This window comes from Castor canadensis, chromosome 7 (assembly GCF_047511655.1).
Source record: "Castor canadensis chromosome 7, mCasCan1.hap1v2, whole genome shotgun sequence".
Lineage (NCBI taxonomy): Eukaryota > Metazoa > Chordata > Mammalia > Rodentia > Castoridae > Castor > Castor canadensis.
Window position 1 is genome coordinate 80,053,212 of NC_133392.1, and position 26,590 is coordinate 80,079,801.

The window sequence follows — 26,590 nt, forward strand, 5'->3', positions numbered from 1 at the left end:
GGTTGAGACGATAAGGAGTATGAGAGGACAGTACTGACAGTTGGCCCCAAGGTTTGTGGCCTCACCATGGGAAAGACAGAGATGCCAATAGCTGAGGGGGGTAGACTACAAGCCAAGCAAGAGGCAGCAAGGGAAGAGTCAAAGTGCAACTCTGGAAACATTGAGTTTGCAGTTATCGAAGTCAAGATGTGGGGTGGGAGCCAGATGTGCATGTCTTGAGTTCAGCCAAGAGTTCTGGACTAGAAATACAATTTTGAGCTCTCGTCAAAGGCTGATGAGTTATCAAGGCAGTGAATATGGACAAAAGAACCACTGAGCCAAATAAGTACTGGAGTGTAGCTCAGCGATAGGGCACTTGCTTAGCATTCAAGGCCCAGGGTTTGATACCCAAAAAAAAAAAGCAAAGAGAAAAGGAGACACTATTGACAAATACTGATCTGTGGCCAGGGAAGCAGGAGGAAATCCGTAAGAACGTTGCATCTTGAGAACCACGAGAAGAACACTGTCAATTAGGAGGTGTCAGATGCTACCATGGGTGTTAGCATCCGAATTGAGAGGAGAGCGTTGTTTCTGGTGAGAAGACTCACTTTGGTGTGGCTGGGAGCAAAAGTGTGATCAGTGGGAATTTAAGAAAGACTGGGGGCAATGTTTTCTTAGAACACCAGAAAAGCATTAATTGGGCTGGATGTGGTAGAGCACGTCTGTAATCCCAGCACCTGGAGGCTGAAGCACGAGGATCAAAAAGAAATTAACCATAAAAGAAAAGTGACTGATTAGTTAGACTTCATACAAATGAAACCCTTCATCCAACAGATGCCGTTAAGGACGTGGAAGCTGGGTACCAGGAGGAAATGTCCTAACAAGAGCTCTTCCAAATCAGTGTGAAGAGAAGCAACCTAAGCCAGGCATGATGGCACACACCTGTAATCCCAGCTACTCAGGAGGTGGAGGGGAGAGAATCATAGTTTGAAGCCATTTCAGGCAAATGTGAGGCCCTGGATTCAATCTCCAGTACTGGAGAAGGAGGGAAGCAGGGAAGAAGAGAGAGAGAGAAAAGGTAAAATATTTGAATAGATGCTTCACAAAAGGAATTATAAAAATAGTAAACAAGCCTATGAAGCAGTTCTCAAATATTTTAGTCGTCAGAGAAATGCAAATTAAATCCACATCGCAACCCTACAGAGCAGCTGAAACAGCTCAGGCTTAACAGCCTGACAGTAACCAAGTTTGGCAAGAATGCGCAGCAACTGGGGCGCTCCTGCATTGCTAGCCAGAACATAAAGCTGTGCAACCACTTTGGAGATCGATTTGGCAGTTTCTTAACATGTTAAACTCAAACCCACCATATGACCCAGAAATCCCACCCTACATATGTGTCCAAGAGAAATAAAAACATGTGTCTGTAGAAACCCTTGTTCCAGACTCAGCAGGTCACTGCTTCCCAGTTGTAGCCTTAATCTTGATAGGGCATGCCTACTAAGGCTGGGAACTGAATTTTCTCTGGAGTTCCTTTACTCCTTGGCTTTTCTGCCTCTAGCTGAAGGAAATGAGCTGCTCTATGCTGCCAAGGAGACCCTCGGCTTTCACTCTTTACACACACTGATAATATCATTCTCAGGCTATCGTTGCTTTTATTTTGAGATATCAATGGCTCCCAACAACCTCCACCTGGTTCCAAAGACTTCTCATGACTGTCTCTGGTCCCCAAACCCCTGAGATGACCACCTAAGATAGAACACCTTCCCTATGCCTCCTCCCAACAGGTCACCTCAGTTCACTACTGTTCACGGCCTCAACAATCAGGCCACAGGTTTGCACCAAAGCCATCAGTGCCCATCTGAATGACCCATCTTCAAAATCCAATTTTAGATTGTGTTTCCTAGAAACTTTCTGGTACCAAATATCTTGCTGCCTTTTCCAGTTGGGATCACAAAAAGTAGTGTCTGACACCTTGGGATTTGAAGCAGAAGGTTTGTTAGGAATTACTCTTGACAGTCACATTCACGGTGGGGGAGGGGAATGAAGCTGGAAAGAGGAAAACATTGGAATCCAAGGTGGTGCAACAGAAAGGTCTGTCCTGTGAGGATCTCTGAATCTGGTGGGGCTTTTTGGTGTTCTTCCATCTTCAGGCCAGAGATCAGGGTCTTTGTATCTTTCTTGCTTGACCAATGGATGTGGGCTGCCCAGAGAAACTGGGTATCCTGGGGCAAGGCAGACAGAAATTTCCAGAGAGGGATTTGGCTGTCAGCTGCCAACGCAGAGTGCCTCAGTCCTAAAGGGGAGTTTGGGTGGTATGTGAAAGTGTCCACTACACTGCTTTATTCTACAATAACACTGTGAGTACAGGAAGGCAAATCATTTTGCAACCATTTTACACCAGGAAATGGATGAATACTTACAAGTATTTTCTTTTTCCAGCCAGGGCTCTTTCCACTGAGGGTGGAGGAAAAGGCTCAAGACTTTATACTGCTCTAGACTTAGTAAAAATAAACGAAGACCAGATGGCAAGAGGCTCCAATCTGAACCAAAGAGAAACATGGGTTCCAACCTGTCACAGCTGCAAAAGAGCCCTTAACCTTACTCAAAGGGATTGAATAGCAGTGTACTACTTAATACAATCAGCACAGAAATCGCTAATATTCATTGAGTGCCTGTATGTGTCAGACTCTGTTCCAGGTACCATGTGTGTATGAGTGTATACATGTATGCATATCTGCATAAATATATGTAGACATATGTTTGCACATTCATCTCACCCTCATAAAAGGCCTCTGAGGAAGTGCTACAATTACACTATGCATCTTTTTTTGAGACTGAAGTCTTTGAGTGACCCAAAAATGTGATCATTTTTCCATATATAATATATAGATTCTTATTCTGGGCTTCCTTCAGCAGATGGAGATTGGGACCAACCTCAGCACAAAGGGCTTCCACCAGTCACAGAGGCCAGCCGCATCCTGACCACTCACAACTGTGGTGCCTTAAATAAATTCCTGGGATCACAGATTGTGGGCCTGTACAAGGTAGCCCCCCACAAGACTAAGGGGAACTCTGTGGGGGGGGACACAGCTAGTTAGGTGGGATATTCTCAGGAGAAAGAAAGACCAGCAGGAACAGGAAGGGCACGGGCTGTTCACATGCATTCCTTGTACCCATCCTTGCCCTTCAATGGATGCCACCCGCCCCCCAGATTACTCCCTGACAGACACACCTGACAGTCCAGACCATGCTCCAAACACCAGATCTCACCTTGTAAATGTCTCCACGTGGCTTTCCAAAGGAACATATATGAGAGTAGCTCCAAAAATTATTTCACTAAATTCTTACCCCAAACCCACATCTCTGCTATTTGCACCATGCATTATCTTCCTACCAGCCCCAATAAAAACATGGGATCACTCTAAATGTCCTGTGACATTTGCCCCTTTCTGTCAGCTGACAATTCTACTAGCCTTCCAGCAACAACAGAACACACATAGAACAGGTACCAATATGGTTTTCCTCTTTATCCACAGGGGCACAATCCCAGACCCCCAGCAGATGCCTGGAACTACAGGTAGTACGATGCTGTGTGTCCTGTACGTAAAAACTTTTAATAAGTCTTAATTTATAAATTAGGCACAGTAAGAGACCAAGAATTACTAATAATAAAGTTATTAGTTTCATGTGCCAATGAGAGACAACGTTGATGACAAGGACTCCAGTTCCAGATTAAAGTTTACAAACTTACTAATGACTACTGAAGCAAAAATGGCATCTATCAAGTGACTGAGCGACATTAGCAGTTGTTTCCCACGTTGGCAGTGCAAAGAATCAACTTTGAAAACAGTCTCCCAGATCTACCTCAGGCAAGGCAACCAGATAAAGTAAACTTTGGATTTCAGGTAAACAATGAGTGCTTATTACAATTATGTCCCATGCAACATTTGAGACATACTTATATTTAATAAAATCCATGTCGCTTATCTGAAATTTAAATCTAGTTGATTGCCCTGTATGTTTATTTGTCAAATCTGACAGCGCTTACAGGTCTATAGCATTGAATCTGTCTTGAGCCCCTGAGATGGACTTAGTAATCTGAAATTTCAAACAAGTCCTTAGAGAATTCTGGTCATAAGCCAGAGCCTGGGGACCCTGGCGACAGGACAGTAGTCCTCATGCAGACCCTCCTCTGAGCTGACTGCCCGCCTCAGACTAGGAAGACTCAGTGCCTCACACCCAGTGGGACCAAGGGGCACTGTGGTTGCCAAGCCTCACATAAGGCTGGAATGCCAGGCAAAGTGTCTCTAGATTTGCTTTTGTGGCTTTGGGAAATACCATGGTATGTCAGAATTTAAAATAAACAAAACCAAAATCAAATGAACCAGGTTCATCTGCTGCTTTCTCTACTTACAGCTGTACAAACTTGGAAAGTCACTTAAGCACTGTGATCCTCATGCATTTCGTTTTTTCATTACAGAAGTATGTATTGAGTGCCCTTTGTGTGTGAGGTCCTCTGCCAAGCCCTGGGGCTACTAACAATGGAGGAGGCAGGCGTGGTTCTGCACACATGGACATGAAGATACAGCTAGCCCTCCATATCAGCGGGATCTGCCTCAAATTCAATCAATGCAAATTGAAAATATTCAGAAATTGTGCCTAAACTACACACCTACAGATTTTGTTGTCTTGTTACTGATCTGTAAATAATGCAGTATAACAACTATATACCTAGCATTTATATTAAATTACATATTATAAGCAATCTATTTTAAATCTTGTATGACTTAAAATACACAGGAGAATTGCATGGGTTGTGTGCAGGAACTATACCATTTTATATACTTGAGCATCTGTGGATCTTGGTTTCTGTGGGATCCTGGAACCAATCCCTGTGGACCAAGGGATGACTATGTAGTGGGTAAATAACCACAGCTGCGAATGGTGTGAAAGAAATAAGATGGGCCCGCATTGGAGCATCACACATGACGCGGCCAGGGGCATCTGGACTCAATGGTCCCTGAAGCTGTCACTGAAAAAGTGACCTTTGAGCAGAGACCTGCTGGATAAAGAGGTCAACAATTAAAGTTGTGAGACAGGAAACCCATCCTAGACGTCAGACCATTAGCCCAGGTGTATTCACCATGTCTTCTATGTTCTGTGTTTTGATGCCCCTCCCAGGGCTACCCAATTCCTAGAGATACCAAACAACTGGACTGTACACACATTTCATGTGCAAGCCGACACTCCATAGCTCACACCCCAAAGCCTCTCTTATTGGGCTTTCCTACCACATTGCTGAACTCAGGTTTTCAGGTTTCTTGCAGATTACTCTGGATTTTGTGAGATAATCATTGTCATCTGCAAACAGAGTCCATTCAGTTTCTTCCTTTCAGATCCGTGTCTTTTGTATGCTTTTGTTGTGTTACTGCATTGGCTGGAACTTCTGGCCCAGTGCTAAATAAGATCTTGACAATAAATTTTCTTGCCTTTTCCCCAGACTGAGGAGTAACGGACAGTTAAGTACAATTTTACCTGCTGATTTTTTAATGCTTTTTATCAAATTGAAGAAGTTCCCCCTTCTATTGCTGCTTTTCTGAGATCTTTTACCAAGAAAGGATATTAATTTTGGCAAGTGCTTTTTCTGCACTATTTGATGTGATCACATGATTCTTTAGCTTTACCAAAATGAGTTATAGTAATTGGTTTTAAATATTGAACAAACATTGCATTCATGGAATTAAATCTCACCTGGTATAGCATACAATTTTTCATAAATATTTGTAAAACTGTCTTGGTTTGGTATCAGACTGGTCTGGTTTTGGTATTACTATCTTCACAAAAATGCATTACAAAGTGTTCCCTTCTCTCTTCTGTTCCGGAAGAGATTGTGCAGAATTGGTGTTAATTCATCCTGAAACTATCTGAACTTGGAGATTTCACTTTTATGAGTAGTTTAATTGCAAATTCAACTTTCTTTCAGTTATAGGGCTAACCCAATCACCTACCTGTGGTGATTTGTAAAAGCTTGTATTTGGAGGAATTAGTTCATTTCACCTAAGTTGTCAAGTTTATGTTGTTTGAGTGTCACTGTTTTATATTGATGTCTGCGTGTCTAAAATAAAATACCACTTTTCACGCTTCATATTAGTTTCTTTTTTTTTTTTTTTGGCAGCACTGGGGTTTGAACTCAGGCCCTCATGCTTGCTAGACAGATGCTGTTAGCTACCTTGCCATTCCAATACCAGCCAATATTAGTAATCTGTGTATTCATTCTTTTTATCTTGTCATCTTGCTCAAGGCTTATCAACTTGATTGGTCTCTTCAAAGAATTAGCTTTTCATTTCATTGGTTTTTCTCTATTGTTTTTGTCTTCAATTTCACTGACATCTGTTCTTATCTTTATTTTTTTCCTTCTTTATGCTTGTGTTGTGAAGTTTTCGAAGTTGTTGAAATGGAAGCTTCAATTATTGGTTTGGGTTTTTCTTTTTCTAAAGCATGCATTGAGCATGAATTTTCTTCTCAGTATTGATGACTGTAGGTGTGCCCCCATCAAGTTTGATGTGTTGTATTTTTATCTCACTCAGTTCAATATGTTTCTGAATCCCTCTGAGGGTTCCTTTTTGAACTGTGGGATTTTTACAAAGGTGTTGTCAAGTTTCCAAGTGTTTGGAATTTTCCCTATCATTTTTCTGAATTGATTTCTGGTTTGATTCTGTTAGGTCAGAAAATGTAACATATGATTTCAATACATTTAAATTTCTTGAAGTTTCTTTGTGACTCAGGATAAGCCCTATCTAGGTACACACCTTGTGGACCTGAAAAGAATGTATATTCTGCTGTTACAGAATATTCTATAAATGTCTTTTCAATGATATTGATTGGTGTGGCTATTCTTTTTCATTCTTGCTGGTTTTCTGTCTAGTTCTTGCAGTCATTGAGAGGAGGATATTGAAATCACCAGCTATGCAGATTTGGCCATTTCCCCTTCCAGTTCCATCACTTCTAGCTTCATATCTTTTCAGCTCATTTAAGAAAGCTCTGTCTTCTTGCTGTGTTGACCCATCATCATTTATAATATTCCTCTCTGCCTCTTGTCATGTTCTTAGCTCTGAAATACACTTCATCTCTTATTTATAAACCATCCCTGCTTTCTTTTGACAGATGTTTCTTTAGTATCTGATGTTTCCATTCTTCTGCTTTCATTACATTAGAAGTGAATTTCCTGTGTACAGCACATAGCTAAATCCTGGTTTTAATCCACTCTGCCAGTTTCTACTTTTTATTTGCTTCATTAAGACTATTTATGCTTAATGTCATTATTGGGAGTTAAGGCTTGAGACTGCCACCTCATTCATTGCTTTCTGTTTTTCATTTCTCTTTCTTTTCAGCTTTCCTGTGGGTTACTTAGCTTTCTTACCATTCTGTTTTGCTTTATACTGTTTGAATGTATAGCTCGATATAGCTCTGTGCCTGTGACTGCTCCGGTACTACATCATAAAAATATAATCTCAAAGTCTACTTGCTTCATTGTTATATCAGTTCAAGTGAAGTATAAGTATCTATTTCTCACATGACCTCCACCATTTTTAACATAATTGTCTGAAGTTGATTATGGCCATCCCACATAGAAGGATGGACCCCATGCAGAATTTGGCTTGGATATCAGTATTGATGGCGGCACAGATACTCCAAGAGAAAATGCAGAAGTTCTGACTGACTCACGTATGGAGAACACCTCACAAGGGCCAAACATGGCTGGAGAGAGTGGGAAAAAGAAACGGGCTCAGGGTTTTCAGGGCGGTTAGGAAGCAGAGCCAGAGTGAGGGCTCCTGCATGTGCTTTGAACCTCAGCCTAGACTGGCCCAAGGAAAGGAGAACACAGGATTTTTACCAGCTTGCACAGATGTGGGGTAGACAGAGAAGAAGATCTGCCACCTTCAGGTGTGCCAGCCAACAAACAGCAGAAAAACTGGAAGCAGACAGTGACATTTTCACTTTCTCTGCACCCATGTGAGACATTTGAGCAGATGTCTTCTAGGACACCATTTCAACTCCCTTGTGGCTTCTTTCACATGTATTTTACTTATTTTCTTGGAGTTTTTTGGGGGGGCACTTAGTCAACATTCTAAGTTGTAGTCAGCTAGTTCAAACTGATAACAATTATGGACTATGTCACTAGTGTATACAGCTTTGCTTCTGTACTGCTCCATTCTTCCCATTTCCTTTTTGTGCTTTTATTGTCGTAGAAATCATGACTTTATTTTTGCATGAACATTGACAAGTTTTATAATTATCAATTCACACTGTTATCCTTTAAAATCAGAAAGGAAAGAAAGAAAACACAACACAAGCTTGCACTGTCTTTATATTTGTGTGTTTTGTATGAGGTGTTCATGATTTCTTCATGTAGACGTCAACTACTGTCTAGTGTCTTCTCATTTCAGCCTGAAGGTCTCCCTTCAGCATTTCTGTGTAGGACAAGTCTACTAGTGACAAACTCTATCACCTTGTTTTTCTGGAAATGTCTTAATTTCACCTCTTTTTATTTCCAGTGCTGGGACTAAACCCAATGCCTTGCCCATTGTAGGCAAGTACTCTGAACCCTTGGTTTTTTTTTTTTTTTTTTTTTGTGGCGGTACTGGGGTTTGAACTCAGAGCCTCATGCTTGCTAGGCAGGTGCTCTACCGCTTGAGCCACTCCTCCAGCCCTGAACCCTTGGTTTTTTGAGACAATGTCTCACTATGTGGCCCAGGCTGGCCTCAAATTCACCATCTCCTGCCTATACCTCCTCAGTGCTGGGATTATAGGTATGTGCTACCACACCTGGCTTACCTCTGTGTTTGAAGTACATTTTTGCTGTATATAAGGTACTTGATTGACAGATTTTTTTCTTTCGGTGTTTAGGTCACCCCACAGTCCCTCTCTTCTGAAGAAACAGAGCTACTAATCTTATTAAGCCCTGGTATGTGATGAGTCTCCTCTCTAGCTTTTTCAAGATTTTTCTCTTTGTCTTTTCTTTTTGACACTTGGTTATGACGTGTCTAAGTGTGGATCTTTTCACATCTTTCCTACTTGGAGTTCATCGAGCTTCTTGGATGAGAGACAAAGGTTTTTCATCAAAATGTGAGAAGTTTTCGATTATTATTTCTTCAAATACTCTTCGTGCCCTTTCTCTTCTCTCCTTCTGGGATTCCCATTCTGCATGTTTTGTGGACATAATGACGTCCCACAAGTGCCTTAGTTTCTGTTCCTTTTTCCTTTTTTTCTTTTCTTTCCCTAGACTGCATATTCTCAGTTGACCTACCTTTTTGTTCACCAATTCTTCTGCCAACTTGGATGGGCTGCTGAGCTCTCTTTTCATTTCAGATATTGTCATTTTCATGTAAGTTAACTAATCCTTCTAGTCAATAAAAAAAACAATGCTGTCATTTTCAACTGCAGAATTTCTATTGGTTCCTTTTTATCGCTGACATTTTTATTTAGTGACACTGATTCTCCTGTTTTCCTTTTAGATGTACTCTTCGTCATTCTTTGAACATATTTTAAATAGCTTCTTTAAGTCTTATTTGTAAGTACAATGCATGAGCTCCCTCAAGGACAGTTTCTTTTGGCTGCTTCCTCCTCTACCCCCACCCCATGTATGAACCATGCTTTCTTGTTTCTTTTAATGTTGAAACTGGACATTTTAAATAATACAATGTGGCTACTCTGGAAAGAAGATTCTCTCTACTACCCTGGATTTGTTTTTCTTGCTGGTTGTTGTTGATGCTACTGCTGTTTGGTTGGTTGGTTTGTTGGTTGGTGACTTTTCTAAACTAATACTGCAAACTCTATTCTTTGCCATGTGTGACCATGGAATGCTCTGCTCAGTTAGCTCAGCAAGCAGCTAGTGATTGTACACAGATTTCTTTAACTGTCCAAAACTAGTAAGTCTCCCAGTCTTTTCCAAGGAGCTCTATGTGCATTTTGGAAGGTGTCCTCAAATTTCAGCCAAGTGGTTGACAGCTCTGCCTTATCTCTTTTCACTCTTCAGAGTCTCAAGATCAACAAGAAATGAAAGCTTAGAATTTTCTTAGATCTTCCCTAAAGATATGTACACCCTTGACCATGGGCGCGCCTCTGACGTGTAAGTGGCTCTCCAGATGCCAAGCATGTGCCAGAGCCTAACAAAGCTTCCTACAGACACCTCATCCTTCAGTTCTTCCTCTTGCATTTTCTGGTCAGCTTGTCGTTTGCCCCAACTTACTACCCAGGCAGCTGTGATGCCTGCCATACCACAGACTGACTTTGAAAAATTCCCCTAGGGAGAAGGTTGTTTGCACTGGGCAAGACCCTAGTGGAATCAAATGAGCACCTCTGGTGAGTGGGGATCCAGCAGCATGGCAAATGGTGGCAGTTCTCTGGGAATGGGTCTTGGAGAAGAAGCTCCAGCCCCATTCTGGTTCCTCCAGTGGTGGAACTCTTACCTTTGTGATGAGCTGTTGGTTTCCAAGGCAACTGCAGAGCTCTGAGAAGATGGAAATAGAGGTAGTAAAATGCCACAAAGTTTGCTGTTCTTATCAAGATTCAGACACTGTTCATGAATAAATGCTTCCTGCATTGTAGCAAACTTTGTTCATCTCCAGAGTTCTGGAAAAGTTGATTTGAGCCATTTGCAACATTCTTGTTGATTTTATAGAGGAGAGGATGTTCTGAGGACCTGGCCCCATCACTCCCACCAATGTCCTTTTTGTAAGCATTGAGAACTGCGTCTTGTTTCAATTGTCAAACATAAATTAGGAAATTTAAGAGAAGTCCATTGCACCTAACCACATTTTTGTCCCACACATTCTTCCCTCCCACTTCTCCCAGACTTCTTTCGCCCTTTCCAGTATAGAGAACTCCTTCAGCCATTCTTTGAGGGTAGTTCTGCTGGCACAAACTCTTGCTTCTCCATCATCCTGAAGGCTTTGGTTTTCCCTTCATTCCTGAAGAATGTTTTCACTGATAGAAAATTAGGGGGTGACATTTCCTTTTTTTTCAGCACTTGACAAATGTGTCGTGTCTTTCTTTTCTCCATAGTTTTGATTTTAACAAATCCACTGTCATTTGATTTTTTTCCCCTCCAGGTCAGGAGGCGTGCCACTCTCGCTATTTTCAGGGGTTTTTGTCTCTACTTTTCAGAAGTTTGACTATGGTGTGAATTTCTTTCAGTTTGTCCTTCTGGAGTTCATTCAACCTCTTAAGCATTGTAGCCTTGTGGGCTTTGCCAAATTCTGGAAATTTTTGACCATTATTTCTTGGAGTATTTTTCCAGCTCCATCTCTTCTCTCCTAGTGGATTATGTTTCATCATTCTGTGAATACACTGCCAGATAAATGTGGTTAATAATTTATTTAGAATTTTTATCTATAGTTATAAGTGAGCATGGCTATCTTTTTACAGGTTTTGGAACTAGGGTTGTGGTAGCATTATAAATAAGTTATAAAACAAATTGTAGAACTTTCTAATTTCTTTCTGTAGTCTGGAAGAGTTTAAATCAGACATGGAATTACATAATCTTAATAGTACAACTAAAACGCACTTCTGAAAGTCCATCACTTTTCATTATTTTTAATAACTATACAAAATAATGGCTTTCACTGACATTTCGTGCATGCAAAGTATGTACTTCGATTATATCTATCCCAATATCCCCGTCTCTTGTCCCCCCACCCCCTCAGTAGTCCCCTCTTCCCCCAAACAGTCTCCCTTCTACTTCTATGTCTTTTTTGTCTAGGTTCTGCATATGAAAGAAAACCTGTGATATATATCTTTCTGATCTAGCTTATTTCACTTAACATGAAGAACTCTAACTCCATCATTTTTCCGCAAATGACACAATTTCATTCTTCTTTATGGCTGATTAATACTCCATTTTCTATGTGTATCATATGTTCTTAATCATTTTACCTGTTGATGAGCACCTAGGCTGATCCCGTGACGTGGCTGCTGGGGACAGAGCTGCTATAAACATAGGTGTGCAGTGTATCTATAGTATGCTGGCTGAGATTCCCTTGGAGACATGTCTAGGATAGCAGGCTCCTATGGTAGTTCTGTTTCCAGTTTTCTGATTTCTATAGTGACTGCACTAATGTATATCTACAGTGTATGCGGGTTCCTTTTTACCCTGCATCCCTGACATTTGTTGTTTGTTTTCTCGATGGCATCCAGTGTAGTTTTCACTCGCATCTCCTCTGTTGCTAAGAAAGTTATACACTTCTTCTTGTGTTTAGTAGCCATTTGTTCTTCTTTTGAGAACTTTCTGTTCAGTTTGCCTGCCCATTTATTGATTGGATTGCTTGTTCTTTTGGTGTTAAATATTTGAGTTCTTTATACATTACAGATATTAATTCCTGTTAGATTAATAGCTGGCCAAGATTTTGTCCCACTCTGTAGCCTGTTCACTTGGGTACTTGTTTGCTCTGCAGTGCAGAAGTTTTTTAATTTAGTGCAATTCCATTTGGCTATTGTTTTCTGAGTTATTGGAGTCTTAGGCAGAAAGACATTGCCTATGCCCATCTGAAAGCGTTTTTCCTATAGTAGTTTCAGTGTTTCAGGTTTTACATTAAGGTCTTTGATCCATTTTGAGTTGATGTTTGTACAGAGTAGGAACTAGTGGTCTAGTTTCAGTCTTCTACATGTGGATATCCAGTTTTCTCAACATTTGTTAAAAAGGCTGGCTTTTCTTTAATGTATGTTTTTGACACCTTTGTCAAGAATCTGATGGCTGTAGCTGCTTGGGCTTATTTCTGGGTCTTCTACTCCATTCCACTGGTCTACATGTCTGCTTTTGTGCCAGTACCATGTTGGTTTTGTTACTGTGGCTCTGTAGTATGATTTAAAAACAGGTGTTGGGATTCCTCCAGCATTGCTCCTTTTACTCAGGATTGTTTTGGCTATTCAGGGTCTTTTGTGTTTCCATATGAATTTTAGGATTGATTTTTCTATTTTTGTGAAGAATATCATTGGGGTTTTGATGGGGATTGCATTGAATGTGTAGATTGCTTTCAGTCATAAAACTATTTCACAGTATTGATTCCGATCATCCATGACCATGGGAGGTCTTTCCATCTTCCAGTGTCTCCAGTTACTTTCTTGAGTGCTTTATAGTTTTTAATGTAAAGACCTTTTGCCTCCTTGGTTAGAGTTATTCCTAGGTTTTGTTTGTTTGGTGGGTTAAGGCTACTGTGAATGGAGTTGCTTTCCTGATTTCTTTCTCAGCAGTTCATTGGTATATCAAAAGCTTCTGACTTTATATCCTGGTATGTTGCTGAAAGTTTTAATTAGCCTAAGAGACTTCTAATGGAGAATTTAGAGTCTTTTAATGGAAGCTATCCGAGTACTTTTTCTGCTAATTCTACGACTTTTGATCTGTTTAGTATTTTGCTCTTTCTTGAGTTAATTGTGGTGGCTGTCTAATTTGGTGGCTGTAATAAAAAAAAATTAGGTGATTTATAAACAGCAGAAATTTATCACAGCTCTGAAGACTGGGAAGCCCAAGATCAAGAGCCTGCCAGCTTCCTTGTCTAGTAGGATCTGGTTCATAGGAGGCACTTTCACCCATGTCTTTGGAAGGTGGGCCCTCTTTTATGAGGGCATTGGTCTTATGGATGAGGCTACACTTCATGACTGTTTCACCTCATAAAGACTTTGTCTCCAATAACCATCAAGTTGTGGATTAGGATTTCAACCTAAGAATGTGGAGAAAACACACGCATTCAGGCTGTGGCAATGGCTACATTTTTCTAGAAAATTATCTCTCATATATTTCATACATAATGTCACTGGGTTTCATAAGATGTTACTTACAATTTTAATATCCCTTTTACATCTGTGTTTAGTTTTCTTTCTCTTCTTTTCCTTAATCAAGCTTGTTAGTGATTTGTGTACTTAGTTGGGCTTTTAAAAGAATCAGTTTTTACATATTTACTTTGTCTTTTATAAATACTTTATTTTCACTTATCACTGTTACTGTCTTAACGTCATTGATTCCAGCTTTGATCCTTATCACTGCCTCTTTTTTCATGGCTCTTTTCTTTTTTCTTTCTCCTAGGTTTATGATGTATAACACCAGCCCCTTACAGCTGTTGAGGACAAAGGCTGTTACCATATGTGGTTCATTTTTGGGTAATTTCAAATTGCCTAGCATTGTAGACTCAGACTTGTGCAGTCTCGATCAGAAGAGTCCCAGATTCTTGGTGTCCACATGGACGCATCCCAGCAGGACACATGGGATAAGAGAGGTAACAGAGATTATTAAAGATCAAGGAGAGGAGTTACAAAAGCCATGGTGGGCTGGGTGGGAGCTGGAAGTAGAGAGTATCTTCCTGTTTCCAGGTGCTTTTAAAACCTACTCTAACGTACCGGAAGGAAAGGACTTGCTGATTTCCAATCACCAGTAATTGACGAGTGGAGAGGGGCATGAATCCTGGGGTGAGGTGGGGGTAGTTTGAGTTGTCCCAGGGCCAGGGTGTGAATGCATTTGCAATTGAAGAGAAGAACGTTCCACCTGAAATACAGTACCTGAACTTTTCCCACAGTGGCCTGCCTCACTAGCACACTGCCTGGCCAGCAGAAGTATAGGAAGAACAAGTGCATGAGGTGCCTGTCACTGGATTTCATGATCCTGAGAACCTGCCCATCAATAGCCACATGTTGTGCCTTTGCATGGGTTCCTTTCCCAAGTACCGGGGATGGAGAGGCACATCCAGGAAGAGCCTGAAAGACAAATAATGCAAGGTCATTCTGAGATTGTCAAAGAAGAAAGATGGCAACTCATTTCCATCCCACTGAGTTCGTGTTTCAGAACTTTCTCAGCCTCTTCCTTAGCCCCTCCTGTTAGGAATGTGAGAAAATCCAAGAAGGAGGCACTCTATACCAACACCACTGTGCCACAAGCAAGAGTGTCCCCACACTTGTGTAGGTCAAAGAGCTTGTGACAAACCTGTTCAATGCAGCCATCTGAGGTGATCCTGAATTAAAAAGAGATCACATTTGCAGTGTGAAAGTGTCAGGGGAGTAATGCAAACACCTGTCTTCCTGGAGCCTCTGTGAGGTACAAATTTAAGGGATCTGATGATTGTGCCTCTAAACTCCTCAATGGCAGGAAGCCCTAAGCTTGCTCTTCCTACTCCCAGACCCCATTCTGCCACTGGATTGGTCACTGTGGCCATATGTAAGAATCATCGAATGTTTCTTCGCTCCTCCATATTCTCTCTCAACAGCCATCTGAGGAAGAACCTGTTCCAGGCCCTCAAGTAAGTCGGGGGTTGAGCAGAGGAGGATGATACGTTCCCTCCTAGAGACAGGAGACAGCACCTCAGAGTGGTCCACCTCACCTTGGGCTCACAGGGAGTCTGAGGTTACACCCAATTCACCTGCCTATGAACCTGGACTCCACTCCACAGCACACTCAGAACACAGCTGTGCAATTTCTTCTGAGGAGGAGGAGAAGCCCACCATGGGTGGCTCCCCAAAGAGGGGCCTTCTGTGCTGCTCACACCTGCATGTCCAGTGCTTAGCACACAGTGGTGCAAAATAAATACCTGTGTCTCCAGTGCTCGGTATGCAGTAGTGTGTGACACATACCTGTTGGGTGAATGGATGGTAGAACATTCTTTTTGTTGAGCTGATCTTCAGCTCCCTCTAAATCCTATCCTCTGGGTTTATTTCTGGCCTCTGAGTCACACACACACACACACACACACACACACACACACACACTTTCTTTTTCTCTTTTTTTTCTTTGGTGGTGGTGGTACTTGGGTTTTTTTTTTTTTCCTTTTTCTTTTATTATTCATATGTGCATACAAGGCTTGGGTCATTTCTCCCCCCTGCCCCCACCCACTCCCTTACCACCCACTCCACCCTCTCCCTCTCCCCCCCCCTCAATACCCAGCAGAAACTATTTTGCCCTTATTTCTAATTTTGTTGTAGAGAGAGTATAAGCAATAATAGGAAGGAACATGGGTTTTTGCTGGTTGAGATAAGGATAGCTATACAGGGAGTTGACTCACATTAATTTCCTGTGCGTGGGTGTTACCTTCTAGGTTAATTCTTCTTGATCTAACCTTTTCTCTAGTTCTTGGTCCCCTTTTCCTATTGGCCTCAGTTGCTTTAATTTCTCTGCGTTAAGGGCAACAAATGCTAGCTAGTTTTCTAGTGTCTTACCTATCCTCACCCCTCCCTTGTGTGCTTTCACTTTTATCATGTGCTCAAAGTCCAATCCCCTTGTTGTGTTTGCCCTTGATCTAATGTCCACATATGAGGAAGAACATACGATTTTTGGCCTTTTGGGCCAGGCTAACCTCACTCAGAATGATGTCCTCCAATTCCATCCATTTACCAGCGAATGATAACATTTCGTTCTTCTTCATGGCTGCATAAAATTCCATTGTGTATAGATACCACATTTTCTTAATCCATTCGTCAGTGCTGGGGCATCTTGGCTGTTTCCATAACTTGGCTATTGTGAATAGTGCCTCAATAAACATGGATGTGCAGGTGCCTCTGGAGTAACCTGTGTCACAGTCTTTTGGGTATATCCCCAAGAGTGGTATTGCTGGATCAAATGGTAGATCGATATCTAGCTTTTTAAGTAGCCTCCAAATTTTTTTCCAGAGTGGTTGGTACTTGGGTTTAAACTCAGAGCCTTGCACATAAGCAGGTGCTCTACCACTTGAGTCATGCCCCTAGCCCTTTTTGCTTTCGTTATTTTTTGGATAGTTTTCATGGCTTTTGCCCAGGATCTTGATCCTCCTACTTCAACCTCCATGTACCTGAGATTACAGATGCATACATATGTCCAGCTTTTTTATTGAGTTGAGGTCTCACCAATTTTTGACCCAGGCTATTCTTAAACCACAGTCCTCCCAGGTAGCTGGAATTACAGGCATGAGCTACCATGCACATCCCCATACTTTCTTAATTGTAACTTTTCTCTGATTATATTAGACTTAATTTTCTTTGTTATTAAATCAGTTTGAACTCTATTTCCCTCAATCAATAATCTTTGGGGTTTTTACAATTTTTATTGTGATACAGTTGACATAAAATTTATTATCTTAACCATTTTTCAGTGTACATTTCAGTGATATTAAGTGCATTCAAAATGTGCAACAATCACCACCATCCATCTCCAGAACTCTTCATTTTGTAAAACTGAAACTTTACACCTAATAACAACTCTTTGCTCCTCCTTCCCTTCCCCCCCTACAACCATCATTCTACTTACTGTTGACTACTGAGTACTTCATAAAAGTGGGGTCATACAACAATTGTGTCTTTGTGACTGGCTTGTTTCACTTTGCCTAATGTGCCCAAAGCTCATCCATGTTGTAGTCTGTGTCTGGATTCCTTTCCTTTTTTAAGGCTGAATAATATTCCACTGCACAGGTGTGGCACATTTTGTTCCTCCATTCACCTGTAATGGGTGTGAAGGTCGCTGTTGGGGACAATGCTACTGAGAATGGGGTGAGTGGCCAATCGTTCATGTTCATGCTTTCAATCAAGTGGTGCTGGGGAGCGGGAACAGCTTGCTACCTGAGGGTCCCAAAGTACACAGAGCTGACCAGAGGTGTGTGAGTGTCACTACTTGGGCATGAAATGTAGCCCCACCCGGAGATGACCTGTACACTCTCAAAGGGCTTTGGTCATCAGTGTCCGTTTGTCCTGTCTGCCCCATGCAAGGTCCCTCAAAGAGCTCTCGGTCTTCTTTAGTTCCAGATCCTTCTGAGGACGGCATGGATACATCAGTCCTCCAGAGAGTTTATCTTGCTCAACATCTAGGGGCCATGCAGGCTCTGAGAAAGCTCGTGGGGTCTGAGCCTGGGCACTGAGGAGAGACAGAGACCCGAGAAACCTGAGATGATGGTGATCCCAGAGGATTTTTTTGGGGGCGGAAATAGGCTGTGGGTGTTTTTAAGTTTGCTTAGCGATATTGTCTGTGGCCACCTTAATATTAGATGTTTAAGCTATCTACAATGCAGAGATAATGTCATACAGTTATTGCACTCTGTAGAAAACCTGTGCACAGGCTGTCACATACAGTTACCTGCGGGGGGCCAGGCAGTAATGCACACTCAGTGAAGCAACACCATGGGCCCCTCTGCGAGGACGATGATGACCCACTCACATGGAATTGCCGTGATGGAGCCCTGACCAGCACGCTCCTTCGAGACACAGAGTACCTCAACTTACAATGGCTCCTCCTACAGCTTTTCAACTTCCCAACACGTGAAAGCACAGCCACACAGCCCTCTGCTTTTCACTTCACACAGCGTTAAATTACATGCGACATTCAACTCTGCAAAATGGGCTGGGCCTCAGGTGACTACCCAAGTGGAGGCCAATGCAAGTGTGCTGAGCACGGTTAAGGCAGGCTAGGCTAAGCGCTAATTTCAGCAGGTTAGGTGCATCAAATGCATTTTGATGTACAATGTTTTCAACGTACAATGGGCCATCCTAAGTCGAGGAGTGTGTGTATGGAAAAGCACATTAGATTTCAAGCCAAACACAACTGCAAGTCTGATATGGCCCCTGTTGCCCCTTTTCTATGCCATCTAAACATCCTCTTTATTGAGCAAGACTGAGTTACAAGTGGATAGTCTCCAATTAAGGGCTTGATTTAAAGCCATCCCAGCTCAGTGTCCTGTCAGCAATGAGTCACAGGCAGGATGATTTCCAATCCAGACTTTGAAGAAGGGGCCACATGACTAGAATGCTTGTAGGAGATTCCCTGGTTGCAAGTTCGAGTTTGTGCACCCAAGGAACGTCCCTGGAGGGGTCACATTCTCATCCAGGGAAAGGGAGTGAGAGTAGGAGCCAGAAAATTGGCTGGGGCAATGGATGGTAGAGGCCTGAGATGTCCTCCAAGCTGTGGCCATCAGACTTAAGGAGTTTGTTGGGTGTTTGGGAAGTTTGTTGGTTGGTTGGCTCAAATTCTCCCAGGAACTTTGAAAATGACGGCCATTTTAAGATGATGCTTTTATCTCATATTTATTTTATCTCGTATTTTTATAATTGTGATGAATGTAATTTGCATTTGTAGGTATTTGAAATTTGAGGATGAAAATATCACGACTCTTGTAAAATGTAATGGAATTTAGATACCTTGCAATTTGATATTCACAATCACCTCTTGAAAAATAGCTGGAAACATAACATTGTTTCCTTGTCCTTGAATTGTGTTTTCATTTCCCACTGCTGATTAAATTTCACTCTAGTAGATTTCTCATGACTTACAGTCTGTTATCGATTAGTTTATCACACTTCCCTGTAGCAAAAGTATGCATATGAGTGACAGTAGATTTTTAAAAAACACTTTTACACTAATCTAACGTGTAAAAGTAATCTAATGTGATTACACTAATCTAATAGGTGTTAAGAATATTTGAAGCTGTCAGCTTATCATTGTACCTGTTATCAGTATGCAACTGACACAAATAGGATGACCAGCTTGGATAATTAGAGCACATGAACAGTAAAAATTATACAAGTTTATTGCTTGAAGAGATGCGTGTCATTTTCACAGATTGGTTCCTGAGTACAAAGATAAGCACTACTTACTTTGGTTTGTTTAAATCCAAGCCTGGACACCCTTTGTTCCTTACACAGTGAAGGAGAACGGAGTTTTGATGAAGAGCTGGCCCTCGGTTCTTTGAACTACTTCCTGGCTATTTGTCAAAAATTGAAGCATGATCTGTCATCAAGCATCCCTTTCAATGATTTATCGACTTAGAAATGGATTAGCTTGCCTTCAGCTCTGTTGAAAGCAGAACACTGGAACCCTGTGACGTGCAGAAGAGCTCCTGCCACCCCTCTTCTCCACACTCAACGTTTCGGGTATGTACACACTGGGAATGCACCGAGGAAGGTGAGGATGGGAGAGAGATGTGCCTGGCTTTGGCTGGTGAAAACAGGGCCCCAGAAACAGGAGAAAGGAAGGCGTGGGGTGGGCAGAGTCGCTCAGCATGACCATACTAGGCCAATTCCCGGTAGATCCGCTTAGGGAAGCTAAGAACACACGTGAGAATTCCTCCGTCAGAACGGTGTCTATGAAAGTCTTTATCTCCAGGTGAGATGTAGCCAATTTTGAGGAGTGCAAGTCTCCTCCATGCTTCTCTGGATGCATGTGTGACTCAGAAACAAGCCCAAATGGTAGGATTTAGAGAGAAGTGAAGATCAGCTCAACGAAAAGAATGTTCTACCATCCATTCACCGAACAGGTGTGCTTGCACATTACTATGTACTGAGCACTGGAGACCCAGGTGTATATCCGCACCACTGTGTGCTAAGCACTGGACATACCGGTGTGAGCAGCACAGAAAGGCCCTCTGCGGAGAGCCACCCACGGTGGGCTTCTCCTCAGTAGAAGAAATTATCCCTGCTCCTTCCTTCTCTCTCCTCAGCAACAATTCTGAACAAGCAAAGGAAAGTCCCAGCTAATCAGCTAATCACTTCCAGCCTTCCCTCTTGGAGGAGTGGGGGCCAAAGGCAATTGACTTAGAATCCTAAATGCCTGGAAATCCATGGAGCACAAGCAACATTCTCAACAGACAGCGATGTTACATATCCTGTCGCAATGGCTAAACATAACTCAATTTTACATATAAAATTTTAATTCAAAACTGGTGAATCAGTTGATTTCTTTTCTCTTGTCCCCCGATCAGTCCTGGCCTTTGATTTTAAGATTTGTTTTCTTTTCACCGCCCACTGAAACAGCCTCTCTGTGACAGTGGAGTCTCACTCTGCAGATTTCCTAAATCTTGCTTCCCCTTTCTCTTCTCTCCTATTCCTTCTCAAGCCCAGGGCATCTGTTTGTTCACCTTGACTCTGCTCATATTTAAACCTTTTGTAGATTGGAAAGAGAACTACTCAGGTTTCATCAGAAGCCCCCTCTTGGTGCCAGCTCAGACTCTACCGGGTGGCTTTTGGAAATTCTTTTTGTGGCTGTGACTTTTGGCTTGCTCCCTGCATTGCTAAATCAGGATCCCGCCAACAGGCTTTAGAACATCCGTCCCCCAGGGCCATTTGTGTCTCACCGAGAGGCAGTTGCAGCTTCCTCTCTCCCTCCACTATACCCACTTACAATTCTGTAGCCCAAGAGACCCAGTCCAGCTTGTTTGACCCCATGTTAATGACAGTCATTCCCAGGGGCAGTCCAGTCAGGCCTTCTGTACAAATCTGACCCTCTCAAGCTTCACAGCACCTTAAACTTGTGGACTTTTGGCCTTGGAAAAGGTTTTAAGATGCTCCTGCCAGATTCCCTGTGTCTCTCCAGAGTCTACAGTTTCACCTATGGAGGTGCTGCATATGGAGGACAGAGAAACCACTGTCCAAGTGTTATTGACCCCTCCCTGTGCAGCAGGACACTCTGCATGCCCTCCGACATGTGGATGGACAATGAACAGACTGAGCACTGAACAGGGAGTCAGAAGAGAGACCTCCTGCTGATCCCACCTCACTGTACAGACAGTCTCCAACTCATAATGGCTTGACTTTATAAAGACAGTACATAAAATTAACATTCAGTAGAAATCATACAACATTTTAAATAATTTTGATCTTTTCCTGGGCTACCATATGTGCTATGATCCCCTCTCACAAGATTGGGCAGGGCAGTGAGTCAAAGTTCCTAGTCGGCCACATGACCACAGGGGAACAAACTGAGATGCTCCCAGATGCTAAACAAGGATGGTCACAGGATGACCCGTAGGCTAGGGTGTTAAATGCAATTTTGTCTTGTGATATTTTCCACTCTTCACGGGTTCATCAGGATATAGACCTGCCAAAAGTCAAAGAGCATCTGTACTTACCAGGCAAGTAGAATTACTGCTCTCAACATCACTTCTGAGGTTTTCCAAGTGGGCTGACAATACTCCCATGATTATTCCCCAAGACTGATGTGAGAATCAAATGGTGTCATGTATGTTGGGGAAAGTGCTGGCATAAAGACTTCATCGTAATTATATGGTGTAATTGTTATTATTTTATTTTTCAGCAGCACAGGGAATTGAACTCAACTTTGTTAACCTTGAACACAAGCTTGTAGGCAGATACTCTACCACTTGAGCTGCTCTGCAATCCTTTTGCTTTTAGTGATTTTCACATAGGGTCTCATGCATTTTCCCAGGCCAGCAGTGGACTCTGATCCTCCTACCTCTCCCTCCTGAGTAGCTGGGATAACAAACACATGTCAGCACACCCAGCTTGTTTTATTGAGATGGGGGTCTCATTAATTTTTTGCCTGTGCTGGCCTGGAACCATAATCCTCCCAATCTCCATCTCCCAAGTAGCTGGAATAAAGGCATGAACCACTGCATCCGGCCCCAAAATTTTCACTATTGTACTGGTCCCAGTAAGTAACTGTGCCCTTATTTGTGGAACTCCGTCTCTTGTTTCAGGTCCCATAGGTGACTTAACCACGTCCTATCATATGAGGGACCATGGACACTGACCAGGAGAAGTGGAAAGGACCTGCAGTCATATCAAACATCTCAAAAAAATTCACACCAGAGCTAAGGACTCCCTTGTAACAATGAGAATGGGCTTCCCTGGATGGTGGTTTCTAAGACGAGCTGTGCTGACTCTGCCATCCAAGCTGGCCTGCTGCAAAATCATCCAGTATCCCCCAGGACTTCCTAAGCACCACTCCACTTAACTCTCACCATAGCCCTGTGGGTACATGCTTATGACCTCCTTTCAGCAGATCACAGTGGCTAAGAAACCACCCCAAATTCACCCAACAGAGCCCTGAGGCTGCCCACCTGCTGCTGCACTCAAAGAGGTCCTGACAGTCACACCGGGAAGCTGTGGCACAGGCCATGTTAAGGCCTCTAGTCCTCAGCTGCAGGGTCCTCCACTTTCCATGCATTGGTGCTTCTAACCTGTCCTTTTGCTTTTGACTATGGCCTAGGGATGTGTGCCTCAGACCTGGGAGTCATGATGCTACTCAGATGCCCAAGGTGACTGCCCTATTTAGGTCAGATGCTGGGCCCATGAATTAAGTCTATACACAACCTCTCCTTCCTCCCTGCTCCTATAAACATTAGATGGTACAAGCTGCACATTTCAGTCCTGCTCCATGCTCTGCACCCTGCCCCTGCTCCTGCGCCTGCCCCTGCCCCCTGTCCTGCCCTCTGCCCCTTCCCCTGCCCCCTGCTCCTGCCCTAAGTTCCTGCCCCCTGCTCCTGCCCCCTGCTCCTCTGTGCAGAGCCATGTGGCTTCAATCTTCCTTCTTTTCCCAGTAACCCAAACTCAAAGTCTGTCCCCACATCTTCCTCAGCTTATTTGTGATTGGGAAGGGGGGAGGGTAGTAGCCCTCAGGTGGCTTCGCAGCCTCCATGTGCCAAGCAAGGTGTGAGCTGCTGTGTGTCTGCTGTGGTTCGGGGGTCCTCAGATCCCTACACTGCTGATGAAGAAGGTGACCTTTGACAACCTTTGAGTTTTATCATAAATGATAAAACTCAGAAGTTGCCAGAGAACTCCCCAGGTAAGTGGAAAAACAACATGGCACATCCAGGTAGTGAGTGTCACTGAGCACAAGCAAGACATGAGCCCTGGAGCTACAAAAAGATGGAGGAAACTCGCTGCATAGAAGTGAAAGATGTGGGTCTGCAGAGGCTGTGTGGTCTGTGGTTCCACCCAGGCGATACGGGAAAAGCAACACTAGGAGCCAGGAGGGAGGTAGCGGCTGCCAGTTTTGAGGAGGAAGGGAGCACAGAGGATGTGAGGGCACAGAAACCACTCTGTGGGTCATCAGACATTTGTCCAAACCACAGACTCTGTAACACCGAGGATGGACCTAATGCAACACTGTGGCCTCCTGGTGACAACCAGATATTTGGGTGCTTCATCCACATCAGCAAGCTTACCCTAGTGGGAGTAGACAGTGGCGATGGCCATGCATGTGGGGGGCCAGTAGAAGTGGGAACTCTGTTCTCCACGCAATGGTGTTGCAAATAAGAAAGACACAAGGACAAAGAGCAAGTGACCATCACAGAGGTCTTTCCAGTCTCTGGATGGTTCTGTGCACAGCACACGGACACCCTCAGTGCATCCACGTGCTAGTGGGAGGGACCGCCAGTGCCATGTGCGGCAGAGAAAGTACCCAAGGCTTTACCATCCTCCTGCTGCTGGTGTGAACCCTGAGGGCCTAGGGCCACCAGACTGTGCAGGGTGAAGTAGAAATGGAGGTGCTCAGACCAGGAGCCTCTGAGTAGAAGAGGGGCAGTGGAAAGATGAGGGCTCAGGCTGGAGCCCTGGCCTGATGGGGAGGGCAGGCTCCTCACGCTGGGGACAATGACCCCACTGGTCCCAATCTCTGCTGCGAGCTGAGTGAGGTCAATCTCAGAAAAATGGGGATGTGTGCACAACAGAGTCTCAGGCTGCACTGGCCAAATGGGTCCCCTGTAATCAGAATAATTTTATGCACCCCCACTACAGGGTAAGATCGAATGATCCTTGTACGCTAGAGGAAGTTCAGCTGAGAAACCGGGGCTTTTTGGGGACACTATTTTATTAAGCCTTCTGAGGAATATAATACTGATTTCAAACAAGGATAGCTGAAGTCATCAGCAAGGACAATGGTTATTGTACCTACAAGAATTGGGCCATATTTTACCTTTATGTAAAAACTATTTTTAAGGTTTTTCATAAATGCCTGACGAGGTCACCATACTAAACATTCCAGAACACTCAGGGGAAGTCTCCACGGGCGTGCCCGGACCTCTGCACACAGCCATCCATTGTGTGACCACATCCTGCATGGGACTGTCCCCGTCAGCCTGTCTGCCAGGCCGCGCGTGCCTGCCAGGAGGAGCAGCACAGCTTACCACAACCCTGACGCACAGGTGCACAGTGGTCATCCCTGTCAGCCTCACCCCTGCAGGCCTGCTGTCTCACACTGCTGTCTCACAGCAGCTCCCACGGTGGCCCAGGAACATCACAAACACACAACCAGACACAGAGTGCTTCCTTGCTGCCAGGACCGGGCAGAGGTTGCAGATAGAGACTGTTGCTTCTGATCCAGGCCACCCCTGTCACCATAAGCATACATGGCATAGCTCATGAGTACATCAATGTGTGCTTAAATAATGTATCACCAATGAGTAAACCCCAATTTTTGCAGATGAAGGTAGTAAGAATCAGAAAAAAATGTACTATCCTATTCATTTTAACAGAGTGTGGCCAAGGAGATATAGAAGTCGTGTGTGGAAGAACTTCCAAAACAGCAGGTTAAAAAGGAGGCTGACAAGCGCTATGAGCCTTTCTTGCTGTCCTGCCCCTCTTCTTTCTAGGTGTGAGACGGTGGCTGCAGCTCTAGCAGCTATCACAGACTCTGAGTTGATCTTAGGGATGGAAGTCACAGGCTAAGGGTGGCAAAGTATAAAGATAGAAGACATCTCTGTCCCCAGTATTTGGGGGTCACTCTGTTGTCCTCAGCATACACTCTACTTTTTATGTGATGGGGCCTGGGAGGACACTTCTTTCCCATCCCAGCCACTATTGTGTTTGGTCTCTATTAATAGACGCCAAAGAGATTTTTTTCTAAGACAGGGATCACAAAGATCCCCAGGGACCCTTTGAGGTCTAAGACAGGGATCACAAAGATCCCTAGGCTGACCTCAAATTCATGATCCTCCTGCCTCAACATCCCAAATGCTAGGATTACAGGCATGCACCAACTCACCCAGCACCAAATACATTTTCAACTAAACAGAAATTCTGTGACATAGCCTCTCTTTCCCCACCCTGCCTGCCCCTTCTCAACCTCCTGGCTGGATCTTATTTCTCTCCCTTCTCTAGGAAGATTGACCGAGGGCTCGGGCCTGCGCCTTCCTCAAACCCACACCCACAGAGATGCCCAAGGTGACATTAGTATCTCAAACCTCTCACCTGAGCGTTGAACACCCAATCTCCAAATGAGCAATAGACCTGCATTCCCCACACACACTCCCTACAAACCTGCCTCTCCCACTCTACCCCATCTGAAAACATGACCCTACTGTTGCTCAGGCCAAAGAGCTGGGGATCTTCCTGATTCCTCTTTCCCTGAAGCCATCAGCAAGTCTGTCACTCTCTGAGCTTGGCCCTCAGCAGCCCACATCCTCCCCCACCCAGCCACATGGTCACTGCATCCTGGCCTGGTTGCCCTGCGTCCACACGAACCCTCACAGCCTGGCGTGCACATGGCCCCAAAGCTCTTTTCTGTTCAGACCCTTCAGCCATGTGTGATAAGAACAAATTCTACATGCCTCACACGAGGTAAGGGGCCCAAGGCTCTGTGGGCCGCCTTCCCCTGCCTCCCTGCCCATATACGCCTTCCAGAAACGCTCTGTGACTCCAGACCCGCTGGCCTCAGACCCCACTCACTCCCTGTTGGCTCCCTGAATGCTCTTCCCCCAGGCCATCCCAGGCCAGCAGCTACAACTCACACGCAGCACAGTCCAGGAGCACATCCCTACCAACCACCTGATCTCCTCTGTAACTGAGCTTCTCTCTGAAATCATCTCATCAGTTTCTTTGTTTGCTGGTGCGTTCTTTAGAACATGCACCCCATAAAGCAGGAAGTCTGTCTTCTCTGGCT